The 21,488-nt window shown below is 46.7% G+C and overlaps 2 pseudogenes across 2 annotated transcripts in view; one reads left to right on the top strand and one right to left on the bottom strand.

The window, feature by feature from the left end:
* LOC311129739 (protein O-mannosyl-transferase TMTC1-like) overlaps positions 1-21,488 on the bottom strand; it is a 109,794-nt pseudogene that overhangs the window by 60,959 nt on the left and 27,347 nt on the right. The window lies entirely within an intron of this gene.
* LOC311129740 (E3 ubiquitin-protein ligase TRIM39-like) lies at positions 19,246-20,860 on the top strand (annotated as a pseudogene). The gene has a single exon. The product of its transcript is annotated as an E3 ubiquitin-protein ligase TRIM39-like (transcript).

Below are 21,488 nucleotides of genomic sequence, written 5' to 3'. Positions count from 1 at the left end.
GTGTGTGTACCTACTCCTGTTAATCCCCAGTAGACATGATGATACCCTGGCACTTTACACGGTCTCATGTTACAATGGATTACATTCTACACAGGGCTATCTTAGATGACAGCCCTGCACGAGGGAGGTGTGTGTTCGCGTATAAGAGAGGGCAACCATGCAGCATTCATGGTTGATGATGTGTGTGTGTGTGTGTTGGCTTGGTTGGCACACTCTCCTTCTCAGGGGCGACTGGACAAAGTGGTCCCCAGCGTATGCCCTGCCTCACACCTCAGGTCTCCTCTGGGTCAAATGGTTCGTAGGGACTTCTGTTCCTGTGGTGTGGTGTGGTGTGATGTACTGTGAAGGGCTGCTCACCCAGCTACAGTCAAGAAGAGGCCAATACAGGCAGGCCTTTGTCGCATCATGCAATGTGTGTGTGTGTGTTAATCTCTTGGTACCCCTTCCCTGTGTCTGCGCCCTTATGTCTTCCCCGCCCCATCCCATTCCTTCACTACAGAGAGTAGTTCCTGCCCCCCCCCCCCCCACTGTCTACAGAAACACAATCATCTCCCAGGCTATTCTCTTCAAGTGGGGCATAAATAAATAACACAAACACAATAGAACAGGAGTCCAGTGAAACTGTAGAAGGTCATCTGATTGGACCCTGCTGCACAACTTACAGGAAAGCACACAGTAGTTGTAGTAGCCTCTGTAATATATCTGAACACACCGTCCCCCTGTGCCTGTTCAGCACAGACGCGCACACACACACACACACACACACAGATGCATACACACATGCACATACATTCAGACGCTTTTACACACACGATTATTTAGCACACATAGAAAAAAGGCCCTGGGAAAAGCATCACACACATACACACACCATTTCTCAGTCTGTCCCTGGGAAAAGCGTCACACACCATCTCTCAGTCTGTCCCTGGGAAAAGCATCACACACCATCTCTCAGTCTGTCCCTGGGAAAAGCATCACACACCATCTCTGAGTCTGTCCCTGGTCCGGGGGCGTTGGCTGACACAGACTAGGTGCTATTTGTACAGCAGTCATGCATCTACATTCCTGCCGCTTCTCTGTGTTGAATAAGTGAGGTGTTCTTTACTTCATTATCCTACAACGCTGAGTTCAAACAGAAAGGGAGATCAGAGGCTGGGCGCTACGGCAACCACCCCCCGCTGGGCTGGCCCAACCCACAGCGCTCATTTAGGCTCACGGTTTATTAACTGGACAGAAGGAAAGGAAGTACTGTAAGAAGCTTTGGTGGAGAAAGGAAAGACAGTGTCATGCAGTGTTAGGTGTTGTATCAATGGTGTGAGGTCATACCAGTGTTTGGTAACCTGACAGTCAACCAGAGTCCTCAATGTACCTTAGGAGTATACGTTATACCACATGTCAAGGAGTAGAAGGAAAAAGATAGGCAGCTGGATAGGGAGTACACAAACACACTACAAAATAGCTTTGGAGTGAAGGAGGAACAGAACGCGATAGAGCAGAGAAGAGAAGGAGTGTGTGAAACCCATACACACAGTCTCACTCACCAAAGGGACCACTTTTATCCTTCAAGAAAGGGATAGTACAGCAAAGCAGTGTGGTTTGGATGCTGAATCATTGAGCAGTGACAGAGCAGACTATCCTGAAGGGAGGAAGAGAGGAGGAGAGGAGGAAAGGAGAGGGGGATTGGAGAAGTGAGGACAGTAATACGAGAGCTTTTAAATCCATGATGAATGTTTCCTTTGTTCAAATCCTGCAGGAGATGTCCTGCCAAACAATCTCCTCTGTTGCCGCTGCTTTAAAACACACTCGTTATGTGATTCGGTCAGAGTTTTCCCCCCCATGTTCATTATGTCATAATCAAGATTAGGTTGCAGGGCTTTGAGAGCAGTGGAGCACAGAAATAACTGCAGCAGTACCCGAAACACTCATCCCTCTGCTAGAAGGGGTCAAAGTCGGAATTATATCATCCCCAAGAGAAAGATTAGGATTGGGCATCCTTACAGAAATGAGTGTGTTTTACTATGTTTGTTTTACTGTGTGTGTGTATGTGTATGTGTGTGTGGGTGTGTGTGTGGACGTGTTTAACTATTCTTGTGGGGACCACCCACAAGAATAGTAAACGAACAAACATTTGACCAACTGGGGACATTTTGTTAGCCCCACGAAGTCAAATGCTATTTCTAGGGGGTTTAGGGTTAGAATTAGTGTTAGGGTTAGAATTACGTTAAGGGTTAGGAGCTAGGGTTAGCTTTAGGGTTAGGGTTAGGAGCTAAGGGTTAAGGTTAGGTTTTTGGGTTAAGGTTAAAGTTAGGGTTAGGGTTAAGGGTTTAGGGTTAGGGTAAGAGTACAGTTTAGGGTTAGGGTTACGTTTAGGGAAAATAGGATTTTGAATGGGACTGAATTGTGTGTCCCCACAAGGTTAGCTGTACAAGACTGTGTGTGTGTGTGTGTGTGTGTGTGTGTGTGTGTGTGTGTGTGTGACATGAGGTCTGCCATAGGCTTGACTGCCAATGCTGAACAGTCATTTATCATACACAGAGAAACACACACAAACACACACACGCACACACCTTCTTGCTTACCTATCAACTCTCTGCAGACCATTTAACGAGACCCAGAGGAGTATCAGCGGAAGTGTAGAGAGGGGCATCTCTCCCATTTTAAAACACATCTCTCCCATATTCCCTCAGCTTAGCCTCAATCTCACAATCAGCCTGTTTACTGAGAAACGTCTTGCTTTGCTGTTTTTTAATCACTCCAGTTCCTCACGGGGGCTGGAAGTGAATGCTGTAGGGGAACTAAACACAACTATCCAAGTGCACACACACACACAGATCCGATTCATAATAGCACACACACCGTTCTACTGCTAATCAGTTCCATTATTGACCAATCAGCGTACATTCAGAGCTAGCCTGCTAAACTGAAATTAACACAGCTTAGTGCACGTCTCATGTCAAAAGGCACACAGCCCAAAATCACGCAAGACCAGGAAATGGGTTCTCTGAATGAGCCCTGCTATGCTGAGTCTGCTGCTTCACGCTCATTAGGACAGTGGGCTCAATTTTGGCTCGGATTTAGGCAGTTTCCTCCCAGTGAGGAGGTTCTGTCATAGGGAGAGGGTTACTATGTGCTCCATTGTGTGGCTGCAGGATTCTAACAATGACAGCCCATCACAGCTCTGAGATAATACGCAGGGGGAAAGAGTGCAGGAATACATTTACCATTCCCCTTCATCTCGTTCACCCCGGGATTTAAAAACAAAACGCTTTTCACATCAGTCTGATGTCCGTATTAATTCACTTCTGTCCCTAAGTCACTGGAAAGCTCCCTGCATTTCATGGAAATATGGAATTAGATGTTGGAGGGAGAGAGAGAGAGCGAGAGCGAGAGAGAGATTGACAGACCATCCAACCTGCACATGTCCTCTATGCTTATTGTTATTGTTAAATGTATGGTTATTTTGACCCTTGATTATTGTTGTTACTGTTGTCCCGTTGACAATCTTGATTATTATTATTATTATTATTAATTATGTTAATATTGTAAATCTCCTAAGTAAGCTTTGGCAATATGTACATTGTTACGTAATTCCAATAAAGCAAATTTAATTGAATTGCGAGAGAGAGAGAGAGAGAGAGAGAGAGAGACAGAGCGAGCGAGAAAGACAGAGACATCGATAAAGCCAGAGAGCCAGACAGAGAGAGAGAGAGCGAGAGAGTGCGAGAAATCGAGTCAGTGAGAAGGAGAGGTGACCGTGAAGGAGACAGAGTCATGTATAATACATGTCATGTCATTGAGCGAGAGAGAGAGAGAGAGAGAGAGAGAGAGAGAGAGAGAGAGAGAGAGAGAAAGAGAGAGAGAGAGAGAGAGAGAGAAGGTATTGTAATGCAGAAGATGGTGATGGTGTTGAGGGCCAGGGTCAGCCCCTCTCTAGTCCTCTTTAGGAATAGGAAGGCGGAGGAACGTGCCAGGAAAACCAAAAGACTAGAACATTCAGGAAATGGTCACCCATGAATTCAACTGACAAATATGTTCCCATCTGCGCCTACAGTATGTCTACCATAGATAGAACTCAGGGACTTGAGTTGATAGCTAAAGCATAAGACCCCTCCTCGTCTGTTTCCCTTTCTATATCACTAGCAGATTTCTAGGGGATGGGGGTCCTATATACTCTATGCTTTTGCAATCATCTCACTCAGGCATGAGTTCTACTTACAGAATCCATGTAGGCAGTCCCAGTAGGTGGTGTTATGTGATCGTGTAACTCTAACTTCCCTCTATAATGTCTCTAATAACAGCATGTCTCTGACATCCTATAAGGTATAGCAGGTAGGCAATCATCTGAACACACTCCCCCTCACACTGCAAGGTTCACTCAGTTTCTCCTTTACCAACATAACCCATTTTTGTTATAATCTCCATCATTTCACATCTATACTAACAGCTTTAACAAGAAACATACACACACACACCACAGGAGGTTGGTGGTACCTTAATTGGGGAGGATAGGCTCGTGGAAACAGCTGGAGCGGAATGGATGGAATGGTGTCAAACACATCAAACACATGGATTGATGCCATTCCATTTGCGCTGTTCCAGACATTATTCTGAGCCGTCCTCCCCTCAGCAGCCTCCACTGATACACTCACACACACTCTCTTTCTCACTCACACACACTAGGGCTGTGACGAAAACAGTATCGCAATATTTTTTCCTTGGCAAACACGAACCAGACCAAACTCTTCGGTCCTTTGAAAACCTGCTGTATGTAAAATATTGTGTGCTACAGCTTGGAAAATAAATACATGTGACTCTGGATGACAACATAATTATGTTTGTTTCCAACATTAGGGCTGTTTTCCTGAAGAAGTTAAATCTGCTTCGTGTTATGTTTCCTTGCCACGATACTAACGAGTATCGCGATACTGGTATCGTCCCGGCCCTAACACACACACACACACACACACAGTACTCTATAGGTAGGATAATGATGTTCTACAGAGTGACAGTGTGGTAACAGAGTGGTAGTTAATAGCCTGCTAGGGGAACGGACAGGGCTCCATGCTGATTGTATTAGCATGTTAATGGTATTCTGCTCTATTTCTGTCTGCTGGTTATTAATACTGCAGCCCAGCGCTGAGAACAGCCCCTTCATTAGGAACTCTGCAGCCTCCACGGTCCAAGATGTACACACACACACACACGTGCGCACGGACACACACACAGATGAATAATGACACACGCACACACAAACACGGATGGACAAAGACACACATGCACACACAAATGAAGACAAAACATACACACACCGACAGACATGCATAAAATCACACACACACACACACACACACACATTCAGCGTGCCTGTCCTAAAGGAGATAACAGATTCCTTGACATGGAGCAGCAGAGGGTTTTCCTGCAGTGTGTTCTCTCTCTGGGATACGACTTATTCAGGAGAAATGGACAGTCAGCTCATCCACCAGGAGAAGATAGAAACCACCAGGGAAGTGAAGTGGTGGACCAGAAAAGAAAGGAGGAATAAAATAATGAAGGAAAAAGAGACGGGGAGAGGTTGTCATGGGAATCTATAAGCTCAGCATATGTATACGCACTGTACACCCAACTCACTACACACACAAAAACACACAGGTGCTCAGCTTTCCGAGCACACACCATTCGTACCAGTCGACAGTTGCGCATGTGAACTTGATGTACGCTTCAACACTAACCCTCCCACTACACCCGCCCACACACACCCCCACCTGGGACAGACCAGCCAATCAGCTGTGTGGGAATGAAAGAGAGGCATTCTGGTCTGCTACAGAGCCTCAACCCTGGCCAATAGAATCAGTACAGTGTCTTCAGAAAGTATTCATACCACATTTTGTTGCGTTACAGCCTGAATTCAAAATTGAATAAAAATAAATACAGAAATATCTAATTTACATAAGTATTCACACCCCTGAGTCGATACAAGTTAAAAGCACATTTGGCAGCGATTACAGCTGTGAGTCTTTCTGGGTAAGTCTGGAAGAGCTTTGCACACCTGGATTGTACAATATTTGCAAATTATTCTTTTTTAAATTCTTCAAGCTCTGTCAAGTTGGTTGTTAATCATTGCTAGACAGCCATTTTCAAGTCTTGCCATAGATTGTTCAAGCAGATTTAAGTAAAAACTGTAACTCGGCCACTCAGGAACATTCAATGTCATCTTGGTAAGCAACTCCAGTGTATATTTGGCCTTCTATTTTAGGTTATTGTCCTGCTGAAAGGTGAATTTGTCTCCCAGTGTCTGTTGGAAAGCAGACTGAACCAGGTTTTCCTCTAGGATTTAGCCTATTCCATTAATTTTTTATCATAATAAAAACTCCCTAGTCCTTGCCAATGACAGGCATACCCATAACATGATGCAACCACCACTATGCTTGAAAATATGAAGCGTGGTAACTCAGTGATGTATTTGTGTTGGATTTGCCCCAAACATAGCGCTTTGTATTCAGGACATAAAGTTAATTTCTTAGCCAAATTTTGGGAAGTTCACTTTAGTGCCTTTTTGTAAACAGGATGAATGTTTTGGAATATTTTTATTCTGTACAGGCTTCCTTCTTTTCACTCTGTCATTTAGGTTAGTATTGTGGAGTAACTAAAATGTTGTTGATCCATCCTCAGTTTTCTCCTATCACAGCCAATAAACTCTGTAACTGTTTTAAAGTCAACATTGGCCTCATGGTGAAATCCCTGAGCAGTTTCCTTCCTCTCCGGCAACTGAGTTAGGGAGGACGCCTGTATTTTTGTAGTGACTGGGTGTATTGATACACCATCCAAAGTGTAATTCATAACTTCATCATGCTCAAAGGGATATTCAATGTCTGGTTTTTTTTGTTTTTTTACCCATCAATAGGTGCCATTCTTTGCTAGGCATTGGAAAACCACCCTGGTCTTTGTGGTTGAATCTGTGATTGAAATTCAATGCTCGACTAAGGGACCTTACAGATAATTGTATGTGTGGGGTAAAGTGAGGAGGTAGTCATTCAATAATCATGTTAAAACACTATTATTGCACACAGAGTGAGTCCATGCAACTTATTATGTGATTTTGTAAGCACATTTTCACTCCAGAACTTATTTAGGCTTGCCATAACAAAGGGGTTGAATATTTATTGACTCAAGACATTTCAGCTTTTCATTTTTTATTAATTAGTAAAAATGTCTAAAAAGATAATTCCACTTTGTGTAAGCCAGTGACACAAAATCTCAATTAATCCTTTCTAAATTCAGGCTGTAACACAACAACATTTTGAAAAAGTTAAGGGGTGTGAATACTTTATGAAGGCACCGTAGATCAGCGAAAGATAGAGGCACAGAGGCTGTGATCAACCATTACAAAATCATATGTATGCAAACACTCCTGTATTGCACAAACTGAATAACACACAGACACAGACACTCAATAACTGAACTTACTGTACATTGTGTGGTTGTACAGCAGAGAAAAACGTTTGAGCATTGAACTTGAGGCTGAGTTGGCAGGATTACAAGTCAAATCTGAGATCAGCAAAGTGAGGGTGTTGAGGTAGAGTTAGTGGTTTACTGCATGTCTACACCAGGAGTAAAAGCATTACTGTAAGACCACCCACTCTGTTCTAATCAGTCAATAACGAGGCCTAGTCAGTGTGTTAAAGTAAATTCTGTTTGGCCTCATTCTTTTGAAATGAGCCTACTGGCTTTATTTGACTTGGCCCAGGCTCTCTCTAAAACAAGAGGCCAAATGACAATTCAATTATCTGCCAGAGTGAACCATCATCTCTAATCAACGACCAATGAAACCTCACTGCCCAGAGAACTCTAAGCCACTCATGGTCTGGTTTGGGTACACTGAAGGGTGTGTGTGTGTGTGTTAGTTATAGTATTACGGTCACCACTGAAGTAACAAACAACTGGGCTCCATAGAGTGGTTAAACCACAGTACGCCCCTAAGAAAGGAGAGCAGAGAGGAAGAGGCATAGGAAGATAAGGAAGGAGGGGAGTGCAGAGGGAGATATACTCATATTCATAAATCATTGAGCTACGTACACACAGGCTCCCTAGTTGCTAATTAGGAACGTCCAGAAGATGCATTGAGCAGATGCCATACTCCAGGTCATTACGTTTTGATGAGAGTGGGGTCTCTATCTCTGCCCAGGTGTGTTGTTGTGTGAGCAGCTGGGCAGACAGAGTGACAGCACAGTCATCTAATATTAATAGAGTAACACAGAGCTCCATCACTCAGCAGGCACCACCAGTCCCTATCCATCCACCGTTCATTCAGTCACCTACATACAGACTCAATTTACAGTGAAGGGGAGGGAGGGAGGGAATACAAAAAGAGAGGGGACATTTTTACAATACACAACAAACCAATAACCTAATGACAATTCATAAACAGATCTAAAAAATCACGTATATCATACTGCAGATTTCTCTGAACCGCTTTCATAAAATATAAATAACACCCCTTTAAACCTTACAGTGCAGTAAAAATGATACAGCAATATCGTACAGGGAGGACTGGTAATGCACATTTTGAAGGAAAACTTTAAAGTTGAACACTAGAGGAAAAACATCTCAATCTTATAAAAAGGCACTTGAGAGAGAGTTCATCTATATAAAGGGTTAACTCCATCCTCCTTACTGTTCCAAAGTGCATAGCAATATTATGTGAAGCAGAAATTGTACTGTAGACATAATTTTACTCAGTGAAACTTCAGTGAAGAGACATACAGTATATTGTGCACTGGAGCATACTACAGTATCTCAAACTAAACAATAAAGACCAAACAAGACAAACACCAAAACATGGTTCGGTAGCAGCTAGTACTCCGGGGACGACGAACGCCGAAGCCTGCCCGAGCAAGGAGGAGGAGCAGCCTCGGCTGAATCCGTGACAGTACCCCCCCCTTGACGCGCGGCCCCAGCCGTGCGCCGACCCCGGCCTCGGGGACGGCCAGGAGGACGCGGAGCATGGCGAGTCGGATGACTCCGGTGGAAATCCCTCAACATGGAGGGATCTGGGATGTCCCACCTAGGGACCCAGCACCGTTCTGTACCCCTCCCACTCCACGAGATACTGCAGGCCCCCCATCCGACGCCTCAAATCCAAGATGGACCGGACTGAGTACGCCGGAGCCCCCTCGATGTCCAGTTGGGGCGGAGGAGCCTCTCGTACCTCACTCTCCTGGAGTGGACCAGCTACTACCGGCCTGAGGAGAGACACATGGAACGAGGGGTTAATGCGGTAATTAATGGGCAGTTGTAACCTATAACATACCTCGTTCAATCTCCTCAGGACTTTAAATGGCCCCACAAACCGCCGACCCAGCTTCCGGCAGGGCAGGCGGAGGGACAGGTTTCGGGTCGAGAGCCAGACCCGATCTCCCGGTGCATACACCGGAGCCTCACTGCGGTGGCGGTCGGCGCTCACCTTTTGCCGCCTGATAGCCCGTTGCAGATGGACATGCGCAGAGTTCCAGGTTTCTTCCGAGCGCCAAAACCACTCGTCCAACGCAGGAGCTTCGATCTGGCTCTGATGCCAAGGTGCCAGGACCAGCTGATACCCTAGCACACACTGAAAAGGCGTAAGGTTAGTGGAGGAGTGGCGGAGTGAGTTTTGGGCTATCTCTGCCCAGGGGATATATCCCGACCACTCCCCCTGCCGGTCCTGGCAATAGGACCTCAGAAACCTACCCACATCCTGGTTCACTCTCTCCACCTGCCCATTACTCTCGGGGTGAAAACCTGAGGTAAGGCTAATCGAGACCCCCAGACGTTCCATAAACGCCCTCCAGACTCTAGAGGTGAACTGGGGACCCCGATCAGACACTATATCCTCAGGTACCCCGTAGTGCCGGAAGACGTGTGTAAACAGGGCGTCAGCAGTTTGTAGAGCTGTAGGGAGACCTGGCATAGGAATGAGACGGCAGGCCTTCGAAAACCGATCCACAACGACCAAGATCGGCGTGTTCCCCTGGGAGGGGGGAAGGTCCGTGACAAAATCAACCGATAGGTGAGACCACAGCCGTTGTGGAACGGGTAGGGGTTGTAACTTCCCTCTGGGCAGGTGTCTAGGTGCCTTACACTGGGCGCACACCGAGCAGGAGGAAACATAAACCCTCACGTCCTTAGCTAAAGTGGGCCACCAGTACTTCCCACTAAGGCAGTGCACTGTCCGACCAATACCAGGATGACCAGAGGAGGGTGACATGTGAGCCCAATATATCAATCGATCACGAACCTCGAGCGGCACGTACTTCCGACCCTCTGGACACTGTGGGGGAGTAGGATCGGTACGTAACGCCCGCTCGATGTCCGCATCAACCTCCTACACCACCGGTGCCACCAGACAAGACTCCGGAAGTATGGGAGTGGGCTCAATGGACCTCTCCTCTGTGTCAAATAATCGGGACAGGGCATCTGCCTTAGCGTTCTGGGACCCTGGTCTATAGGTGAGCTTAAATACAAATCGGGTAAAAAACATAGCCCACCTTGCCTGGCGAGGGTTCAGCCTCCTCGCTGCCCGGATGTACTCCAGGTTACGATGGTCAGTCAAAATGAGAAAAGGGTGTTTAGCCCCCTCAAGCCAATGCCTCCACACCTTCAGGGCTTGAACCACAGCTAACAGCTCCCTGTCCCCCACGTCATAATTGCGCTCCACCGGACTGAGCTTCTTAGAATAGAAAGCACAGGGGCGGAGTTTTGGTGGCGTACCCGAGCGCTGAGACAGTACAGCGCAGATCCCGGCCTCGGACGCATCCACTTCAACTTGGAACGCCAAAGAGGGATTCGGATGTGCCAGCACTGGAGCCGAGGTAAACAGGTCCTTCAGATGTCTAAAAGCCCTGTCCGTCTCAGCCGACCACTACAGACACACCGGACCCCCCTTTAGCAGGGAGGTAATGGGAGCTGCTACCTGTCCAAAGCCCCGGATAAACCTCCGGTAGTAATTGGCAAAACCCAAGAACCGCTGCACTTCCTTCACCGTGGTGGGAGTCTGCCAATTACGCACGGCTGAAACGGGGTCAATCTCCATCTTCACCCCTGACGCGGACAACCGATGTCCCAGGAAGGAGTTGGACTCCTGGAAGAACAGACATTTCTCCGCCTTCGCATACAGGTCATACTCCAACAGTCTACCAAGCACCCGACGCAACAGGGACACATGCTCGGCTCGTGTAGCGGAGTATATTAGAATGTCATCAATATACACCACTACACCCTGTCCATGCAAGTCCCGGAAAATCTCGTCCACAAACGATTGGAAGACTGAAGGAGCATTCATTGAACCGTATGGCATGACGAGGTACTCATAGTGACCCGAGGTGGTACTGAATGCTGCCTTCCACTCATCTCCCTCCCTAATGCGCACCAGGTTGTACGCGCTCCTGCGATCCAATTTTGTGAAGCATCGCGCCCCGTGTAATGACTCCGTCATACTAGCAATCAGAGGGAGAGGATAGCTGTATTTGATTGTGATCTGATTGAGACCACGGTAATCAATACACGGGCGTAAACCCCCATCCTTCTTCTTCACAAAAAAGAAACTTGAAGACACAGGGGAAGTGGACGGCTGTATGTATCCCTGTCTCAGAGATTCGGTGACATATGTCTCCATAGCCGCCGTCTCCTCCTGAGACAGAGGATACACATGACTACGAGGAAGCGCAGCGCCTACTATCTGGTCTATCGCACAATCCCCCTGTCGATGAGGTGGTAATTGAGTCGCCTTCTTTTTACAGAAGGCGAGTGCCAAATCGGCATACTCAGGTGGAATGTGCATGGTGGGAACTTGGTTCGGCTTTCCACCGTCGTTGCCCCTACGGAAACACCTACACACCGCCCGAAACACTGATCAGACCATCCCTTGAGAGCCCTCTGTTGCCATGAAATGTTGGGGTCATGAGATGTTAACCAGGGAAGCCCCAACACCACGGGAAACGCAGGAGAATCTATCAAATACAAACAAATTATCTCCTCATGGCCCTCCTGCGTTTTCATCCTGAGAGGCGCTGTGACTTCCCTAATCAATCCTGACCCTAAAGGGCGGCTATCTAGGGCATGGATGGGGAAGGGCACATCAACGGGTACAATAGGAATCCCTAACTATTAGGTGAACTGGCGATTGATAAAATTCCCAGCTGCGCCTGAATCTACTAGCGCCTTATGCTGGGAGTGAGGAGAAACCTCGGGAAACTCAACTTTAATACACATATGCGCAACAGAGAGCTCTGGGTGAGTTGGGTGCCTACTCACCTGGAATGACTCATCAGTGCGCTGCCTACTGCCTCGATTCCTAGGAGACCCTCCCCAGCACCAACCAGCAGTGCGGCCACAGTTGGTGCAGGGGACGGCCTCTCTCCTGGTCTCTCTCCTGGTCTCCCTAGCACCAGCACCTCCGAGCTCCATAGGGGTCGGCTCGGAAGTGCCGGGGGATGGAATGGACGGCCCTGAATCCGGATGTCCACGGGTAGCCAACAGGGTATCCAGGCGAATGTCCACCAGTTGGTCGAAGCTGAGGTTGGTGTCCCTGCAGGCCAATTCCCTACGCACGTCCTCCCTCAGGCTACATCTGTAGTGGTCGATGAGGGCCCTCTCATTCCATCCCGCGTTGGCAGCTAGCATCCGGAAGTCCAGTGCGAACTCCTGTGCGCTCCTCCTCCCCTGTCTGAGGTGGAATAGACGCTGAACTCCGCATAGTTGACAGCAGCGGCATCTATTCCCCCCCACTCGGCGTTGGCCCACTCCAGCGCCTTGCCGGACAGACAGGAGATGAGGGCGGACACGCTCTCGTATCCCGAGGGCACTGGGTGGATGGTTGCCAGGTAGAGTTCAACCTGGAGCAGGAAACCCTGACACCCGGCAGCTGTGCCATCATAAGCCCTCGGGAGCGAGAGCCGAATCCCACTGGACCCCGGAGGTGAAGCGATGGGCATCGTCGATGGTGGTGGTATCGTCGGAGGAGGTGTAGGCAGACCCCCTCTTTCCCATCGCTCCATAGTGCTCACCACCCGTTCCATGGCGGTGCCGAGAGCCTGGGTCATGGCCGCTTGTTGTTCGACGCGTTTTTCCATTGATCCAGCTGGCACCGCCGCTCCTGCTGACTCCATGTGTGGTGTGTGATTCTGTCAAGGTGACGTGTATGCGGTGAACGAAGTCAAGCGCAGGACACCGAGCTACTGGCAGATGTACTTTACTACACAGTAAAGGAACATACAAAACAAAACCTCCTAACAGGGAGGAACAATACTCGCATACAAACAGCAACTGCCGACCTTACGGAAAACAATCACACACAACAAACAATGAGAGACAGGGGTTTTAAAGGGAATACAATTTAACATAATGGGAAACAGGTGTAAACAATAAAGACCAAACAAGACAAACACTGAAACATCAATCGGTAGCAGCTAGTACTCCGGGGACGACGAACGCCGAAGCCTGCCCGAGCAAGGAGGAGGAGCAGCCCCGGCTGAATCCGTGACAATGACAAATGTATGCTATGTAAAGACATTGATTGATACCATAGGTGATCCCATAAGAATTTAAATATCTAAACTGGAAACTATCAAAAGCAGTACCATAGGGTGCCAACTGACTCCAGTAAATGCTTTATGGTTTCACCTTTGGTCTCTGTCTAGATATGGCCACCTCCAAATCAAATCAAATTGTATTTGCCACATACACGTGTTTAGCAGATGTTATAGCGGGTGTAGCGAAATGCTTGTGCTTCTAGCTCCGACAGTGTAGTAATATCTAACAAATAATATCTAACAATTTCACAACATATGCCAAATACACACAAAACTAGTAAGGAATGGGATTTAAGAATACATATATGGACAAGCAATGATGAGCGGCATGGACTAAGATACAGTAGAATATTATAGAATAGAATGCAGTATATACATATGAGATGGGTAGTGCAAGATATGTAAACATTATTAAAGTGACTAGTGTTCCATTTCTTAAAGTGGCCAGTGATTTCAATAGGCAGCAGCAGCCTCTAATGTGCTAGTGATGGCTATTTAACAGTCTGATGGCCTTGAGATAGAAGCTGTTTTTCATTCTCTCGGTCCCTTTGATGCACCTGTACTGACCTGTACTGTACTGACCTCGCCTCCAGCAGTCGCCTGTCTGTCTGTCTGTCTACATGTGTTTACTGAGCCTGTCACCCCTTCATGTGGACACAACTTCTGCAAGGCCTGTATCAGTGGGTATTGGGATAGCACTGACCTGAGCCAGTGTCCAATGTGTAAGGAGAAATTCTACAGAAGACCTGACCTTACAATATCATTTTTCTGACTGTTTGGAACAATGTAAACACTAAATACATTATAAGCATACCAGAGAGTCTGTTGTAATGCTTTTTTGTTTTCTTGTAAAGCCTTTATTACAGCAAAGACTTTGTGAATGCAATTTCCAAAATGGAACAGTTTATCTATTGTTTACGCAAATTATTCAAGGATCGCTTTATTTTATTTTTTAAAAGAAAATGCTTGATTGCATTTCAAATCATGAATGACTCATATGCTGTGTGATGACATGAACGAATGATTGATTGATTGATTGAAGTAAGTTATGGTTTTAAGACTAAACAGGATGTGTTCTTTGGCCTACAGCTCGATGGCGGTTATACATGGCTGCTATACTAAGCCTACTAATGATAACGACATTACTTATTATAATGATGATCATAATAATAATAATAATAATAACAATAGTAATAATAACAATAAGAAGGAGAGTTATTATTATAAATATAATTTTTCTGACAATTTGGAAGAGTGTAAACAACACTAAATAAATGATAAGTAATACCAGAGAGGCTGATCTAACGGAAAAATGTGTAAAGCTTTTATTACTGTCACGCCCGGCCTGTTCCTGTCCCTCGCACCAAGCCTGTGGTGCGCGTCGCCAGCCCGGTCCGGCCTGTTCCTGTCCCTCGCACCAAGCCTGTGGTGCGCGTCGCCAGCCCGGTCCGGCCTGTTCCTGTCCCTCGCACCAAGCCTGTGGTGCGCGTCGCCAGCCCGGTCCGGCCTGTTCCTGTCCCTCGCACCAAGCCTGTGGTGCGCGTCGCCAGCCCGGTCCGGCCTGTTCCTGTCCCTCGCACCAAGCCTGTGGTGCGCGTCGCCAGCCCGGTCCGGCCTGTTCCTGTCCCTCGCACCAAGCCTGTGGTGCGCGTCGCCAGCCCGGTCCGGCCTGTTCCTGTCCCTCGCACCAAGCCTGTGGTGCGCGTCGCCAGCCCGGTCCGGCCTGTTCCTGTCCCTCGCACCAAGCCTGTGGTGCGCGTCGCCAGCCCGGTCCGGCCTGTTCCTGTCCCTCGCACTAAGCCTGTGGTGCGCGTCGTCAGCCCGGTCCGGCCCGTTCCCGCACCAAGCCAGTGGTGCGCGTCGTCAGTCCGGCACGGTCCGTGCCTGTTCCACCTGTGCCTGGTCCGGCACCGGTCAGCTGCTCCACGCCGGAGCCAGAGCAATCCGCTCCACCGGTGTTCAGTCCAGCTCCGGCCAGCAGGGCCAGACCACGAGGGCGAGAGGGAGAGTGGTGGTCACGCCCAGAGCCGGATCCGCCTCCGAGGCGGAATGCCCACCCGGCCCCTCCCCTGTGGTGTTTGGTTGGCGCGGTCGCAGTCCGCGCCTTTGGGGGAAATTGTTTATCCGACATGTTGTGGTTGCGTGAGACTTGGTGCTCACGGAATTAGTAGGATATTAAACAAACACTCAAACAGAAGCAGGATCTGTCTTATTTCTGTAGATATATTTGGATGATTTATGAAGCCTATTATAACGGCTATTGATTATAGACCTAATTAAGTTGGGGTTTCCTCTCTCCTCACTTTTCTCTGACAATTAAGGCAAGGGCTGTTTTCTCGTCTCCTAACTCCGCTGCTGCCTCCACCGCATTGTTCTCAACACCAATATGCTGGTTAACTTTGCTATTATGCACATAGCAACAACGCACTGATGTTTCAGAACCGCGGACAGCAGCAGCTATCCAACGCGGGAGAAAGCGCATCTGTTATAAAATAATATAATTTTTATTTGTGTTGCACCATTGTTCCTACGTAATATAACCATATACAATTTCAGTAGCACATGTCTTAGTGATAGACTGTGCCATCCCCACGACCTCCACAGTGGATCAGTCCACTCAGACAGGCGCCAATCAGACAGGTGTCTTGCACACCATGATATTATTAATATAATTGCTACTGCTCGTCTAAAGAAATCTTGGTCGACCAACAGCCTATCGACCAAACCATCTGCCAGTCGACTAAATGGGGTCAGCCCTACTCTGATCTCTGTCTTAACCTTACAAATAAATTATTATATTTACTGACTAAACTATCAAATGAAATAAACTTGAATAAAAACAGTGATAAAAGTTGCACAACTTTGATTATTCTTTTGTCCACATATTACTATGTTCGACCCTCCATAGGCGAAAGACAATGGGGTCATATACACTCCAAAGCTTAAGTGGATGATGCATCACTGTGTATATACTGTTATGATAACAGATATTCTGTGGTGAATGGAAAAGAGGAAGAGGAGATCCTTTCCACTGAATACATATCAGTTAGTCATGTAGAGAGTGTTGGGGTGCATGTTTGAGAACAGATAATAAATAGACAGAGGTAGGAACTGAATACCATGTGTTCATTAATAACAGTCTGTCTACAGCTCATCTCCATGTGGAACAGTTATTAAGAGGTTAAAGCAATGATGGTTGAAAAACTATAAAAACAGTGTAAGAGAACTTTAACCTTACAGTGCAGTAAACACCGACACACACAATAATATTTCAAAGGAAGGAGCTTAGTAATTTAAGAAGAGAGTTATATGTTTAACAGCAAATCTAAAAATACACCAGTGAAAATAACAACACAAAAACCACTTTGGTGATCATGGTATTTCCTATCTAGACCGGCGAAAATGATGAGAACAGCCCTGTTTAAACTGTCCTCTTGATGTCACTGTCTTGGTTGACTTGAGATGGTAAAATAATGCATTTATGAATACATTTATCTTTTAAGATTTCAAGCAGTTATTATGATTGTACCTTTGGTCTAAGAGAACTGAGAGAGAGTTCAACCATGCAAAGGGTTAACTCTGTTCCAGGAAGAGAAAAGCACATGGCAGAATCAGGGGAGGAGCATTTCAACATCACTTTATTGAACTGAAACTAAAGTAAAGTAGAGAGACATACTGTGTATCTCAAACTCTCTCTTAAACAACTTCAGCGTCTCCAGGCTAGAGACAGCACCGATCTCACATAGACACAGGTGAGTAGAGAGATTTACATGGATAGGTGAATCTAAACTCCTCTGTTTCTTATCTTTAGTATGTTAAACTATATTTTGTCAAACGGCTTTCTATAATAAAACCATGTATTAAAGTTTAGTTAACATTATCCCATAAGACAATGATGATAGTTGAGACTGAACATTCATGATCCAAACCAGTCAGGTTTCAAGACTGGTCATTCAACTGAGACTGCTCTTCTCTGTGTCACGGAGGCTCTCCGCACTGCTAAAGCTAACTCTCTCTCCTCTGCTCTTATCCTTCTAGACCTATCCGCTGCCTTTGATACTGTGAACCATCAGATCCTCCTCTCCACCCTCTCCGAGTTGGGCATCTCCGGCGCTGCTCACTCTTGGATTGCGTCCTACCTGACAGGTCGCTCCTACCAGGTGGCGTGGCGAGAATCTGTCTCCGCACACCACGTGCTCTCACCACTGGTGTCCCCCAGGGCTCAGTTCTAGGCCCTCTCCTATTCTCTCTATACACCAAGTCACTTGGCTCTGTCATATCCTCACATGGTCTTTCCTATCATTGCTATGCAGACGACACACAATTAATTTTCTCCTTTCCCCCTTCTGATAACCAGGTGGCGAATCGCATCTCTGCATGTCTGGCAGACATATCAGTGTGGATGTCGGATCACCACCTCAAGCTGAACCTCGGCAAGACGGAGCTGCTCTTCCTCCCGGGGAAGGACTGCCCGCTCCATGATCTCGCCATCAAGGTTGACAACTCCATTGTGTCCTCCTCCCAGAGAGCAAAGAACCTTGACGTGACCCTGGACAACACCATGTCGTTCTCCGCTAACATCAAAGCGGTGACCCGATCCTTCAGGTTCATGCTCGAAACAGTCACAGAGTACGACCCTGCCTTACACAGAAAGCGGCACAGGTCCTAATCCAGGCACTTGTCATCTCCCGTCTGGATTACTGCAACTCGCTGTTGGCTGGGCTCCCTGCCTGTGCCATTAAACCCCTACAACTTATCCAGAACGCTGCAGCCCGTCTGGTGTTCGACCTTCCCAAGTTCTCTCATGTCACCCCACTCCTCTGCACACTCCACTGGCTTCCAGTTGAGGCTCGCATCTACTACAAGACCATAGTGCTTGCCTACGGAGCTGTGAGGGGAACGGCACCTCCTTACCTTCAGGCTCTGATCAGACCCTACACCCAAACGAAGGCACTACGTTCATCCACCTCTGGCCTGCTAGCTCCCCTACCTCTACGGAAGCACAGTTCCCGCTCAGCCCAGTCAAAGCTATTTGCTGCTCTGGCACCCCAATGGTGGAACAAGCTCCCCCACGATGCCAGGACAGCGGAGTCACTGACCACCTTCCGGAGACACTTGAAACCCTACCTCTTTAAGTAATACCTGGAATAGTATAAAGTAATCCTTCTACCCCCCACCATAAAAAAAAAAAGTGGTTGTCCCACTGGCTATCATAAATTGAATGCACCAATTTGTAAGTCGCTCTGGATAAGAGTGTCTGCTAAATTATGTAAATGTAAATGTAAATGATATAAAAATTATAGTTTTAACCATGTTTTGAGGCTAACCAGTATTTGTTTACATTTACTTTGTTTACAAACATTGGAGTAAACCAAGCTTATATTTTGGGTTCTGATGGGGTAGGACAGTTGAACTAAGCTCATGAGGCATTTATAAGTTATATTCTTCAAGAATCAATGGGTACATATCATTCATTTATAAGTCCAAATATGACTGTAGCTACTGCAGATTGCTTCTTTAAACTCTCTTATGTAAAACTACTGATTTCTATGTTTAAACCATGTATTAGGTTTGGTTAATATCATCCCATAAGGCCATGTTGACAACTCTAAAGCTGAAACAATCGAGAGCTGACAGATATCAGGAAATTCTTTATTGTTTCACCTCTGGTTTCTGTCTAGATATGGCCACCTCCAGCAGTCTCCTGTCTGAAGAGCAGTTCCTGTGCTCCATCTCTCTGGATGTGTTCACTGAGCCGGTCACCACTCCATGTGGACACAACTTCTGCAAGGCCTGTATCAGACAGTACTGGGATAGCAATGACCTGTGCCTGTGCCAGTGTCCAATGTGTAAGGAGAAATTCTACAGGAGGCCCGAGCTTTGCATAAATACTTTCATTTCTGAGATGGCTGCTCAGTTCAGGAAGTCAGTTCAAGTGAAAGCTACCAGAAGCCCAGACCAACGCCAAGCCAAAGCCCAAGAAGTCCCTTGTGACATTTGCACTGGGATGAAGCTCAAGGCCCTGAAGTCCTGTCTGATGTGTCTGACCTCTTACTGTGAGACTCACCTGGAACCTCAGAGAGTTGCAGCCTTAAAGAGACACAAGCTGATCAAGGAAGACAGGATGTGTAAGAAGCATGACAGACTCGTGGAGCTGTTCTGTAGGACTGAACAGATGTGTCTTTGTGTCTTGTGCTTTAAAACAGACCACATGACTCATGACACTGTCCCTCTAGAGGACGGGTATGGGGAGAGGAAGGCTCAGTTGGGGAAGACTGAGGCAGAAGTGCAGCAGATAATCCAGGAGCGACTGCAGAAGGTGAAGGAGATCAAACAATCAGTAGATCTCAGCAAGAGAGATACAGAGAGAGAGATATCAGACAGTATACAGGTCTTCACTGCTCTGGTGCGCTCCATTGAGAGAAGCCAGGCTGAGCTCATTGAGGTGATTGAGGAGAAGCAGAAAGCAGCAGAGAGGCAGGCTGAAGGGTTAATTAAAGAAAATCACTGAGCTAAAGAGGAGAAGCACTGAGCTGGAGCAGCTCTCACTCACTGAGGACCATCTCCACCTCCTCCAGAGCTTCCCATCCCTCTGCACCCCTCCACCCATCAAGGACTGGTCTGAGATCAGTGTTAATAGTAATCTGTGTGTGGGGACTGTGAGGAGAGCTGTGTCTCAGCTGGAGGAGCCACTGAATAAAGAGATGGAGAAGCTGCCTGAAGTCAAACTGAAGAGGAATCAGCAGTTTGCAGTGGATGTGACTCTGGACCATGATACAGCACATCCCAAACTTATCCTGTCTGAAGATGGGAAACATCTGTGGCATGGAGACACAATAAAGAATCTTCCTGACAACACAAAGAGGTTTGATATATCTACTTGTGTCCTTGGAAAGGAGGGCTTCTCTTTAGGTAGATTTTACTATGAGGTGATGGTTAAGGGAAAGACTAAGTGGATTTTAGGAGTGGCCAGAGAGTCTGTCAACAGGAAGGGGCAGATCACACTGACCCCTGAGGATGGATATTGGACTGTGTGGCTGAGGAATGGAGAGTACAAGGCTCTCGCTGGCCCTGGTGTCCCCCTCTCCCTGAGAGAGAATCCCCAGAAAGTGGGGGTGTTTGTGGATTATGAAGAGGGTCAGGTCTCCTTTTATGATGTGGAGGCCAGGTCTCATATCTACTCTTACACTGGCTGTACCTTCACTGAGAAACACTATCCACTAATGAGCCCCTGTCTTAATGATGGTGGTAAAAACTCTACCCCTCTGATCATCTCTCCTGTCAATCACACAGACTGATAAACAAGTCTCTGAGATGTATTGTTGGAACGGGACCTATTTTTCGTAACGTATCATACATTAACGTTTACAAATCAGTAGCCTATATTAAGTCAAGTCACATCAAAAAGTGAATAATTTAACTTTCCATTTATATCCTTGCAATCTTACAATCAAATAACTCTCTCAAACCCTCTCAACCTCCTTGTCCCTCTGTTACACTGTCAGTAAACTGTAACAGTGGTTAGCAAGAATAGATGGCAATGCCTGCAATATAAATGTGTTCCCTTCAAAATGATTGCTGGGACAAAACAATCCATCTTTACTGCTAATAAAGATGTTTTAATACACATATTGAATGTCTTTGTTCAACATTGTATTGGCAAAAGACAGTGGAGGCATGGACATTAAAGTTTAAGAGGGTGATGTATCACAGTGTAGATAACAGATAGGCTTTACAGTATTGTATTGCTTTGACCAGCTGTCACAATGCTTTCCCCTAATGTGGCAAATGTCAAATGTTCAGGTGCATTTAAAAAGCATTAGAGCTGAGTTAGCCTTTGAATAAAACACACTCAAACACAAACAGGCATGCACATAAACGCACTCTCTCACACACACACACACACACACACACACACACACTATA

Source organism: Coregonus lavaretus, assembly GCF_964263955.1.
Source record: "Coregonus lavaretus genome assembly, chromosome: 5".
NCBI classification, from domain to species: Eukaryota; Metazoa; Chordata; class Actinopteri; order Salmoniformes; family Salmonidae; genus Coregonus; species Coregonus lavaretus.
Note: the sequence above shows the minus strand (reverse complement) of the source record. Positions and strands in the feature narration are given on the sequence as shown.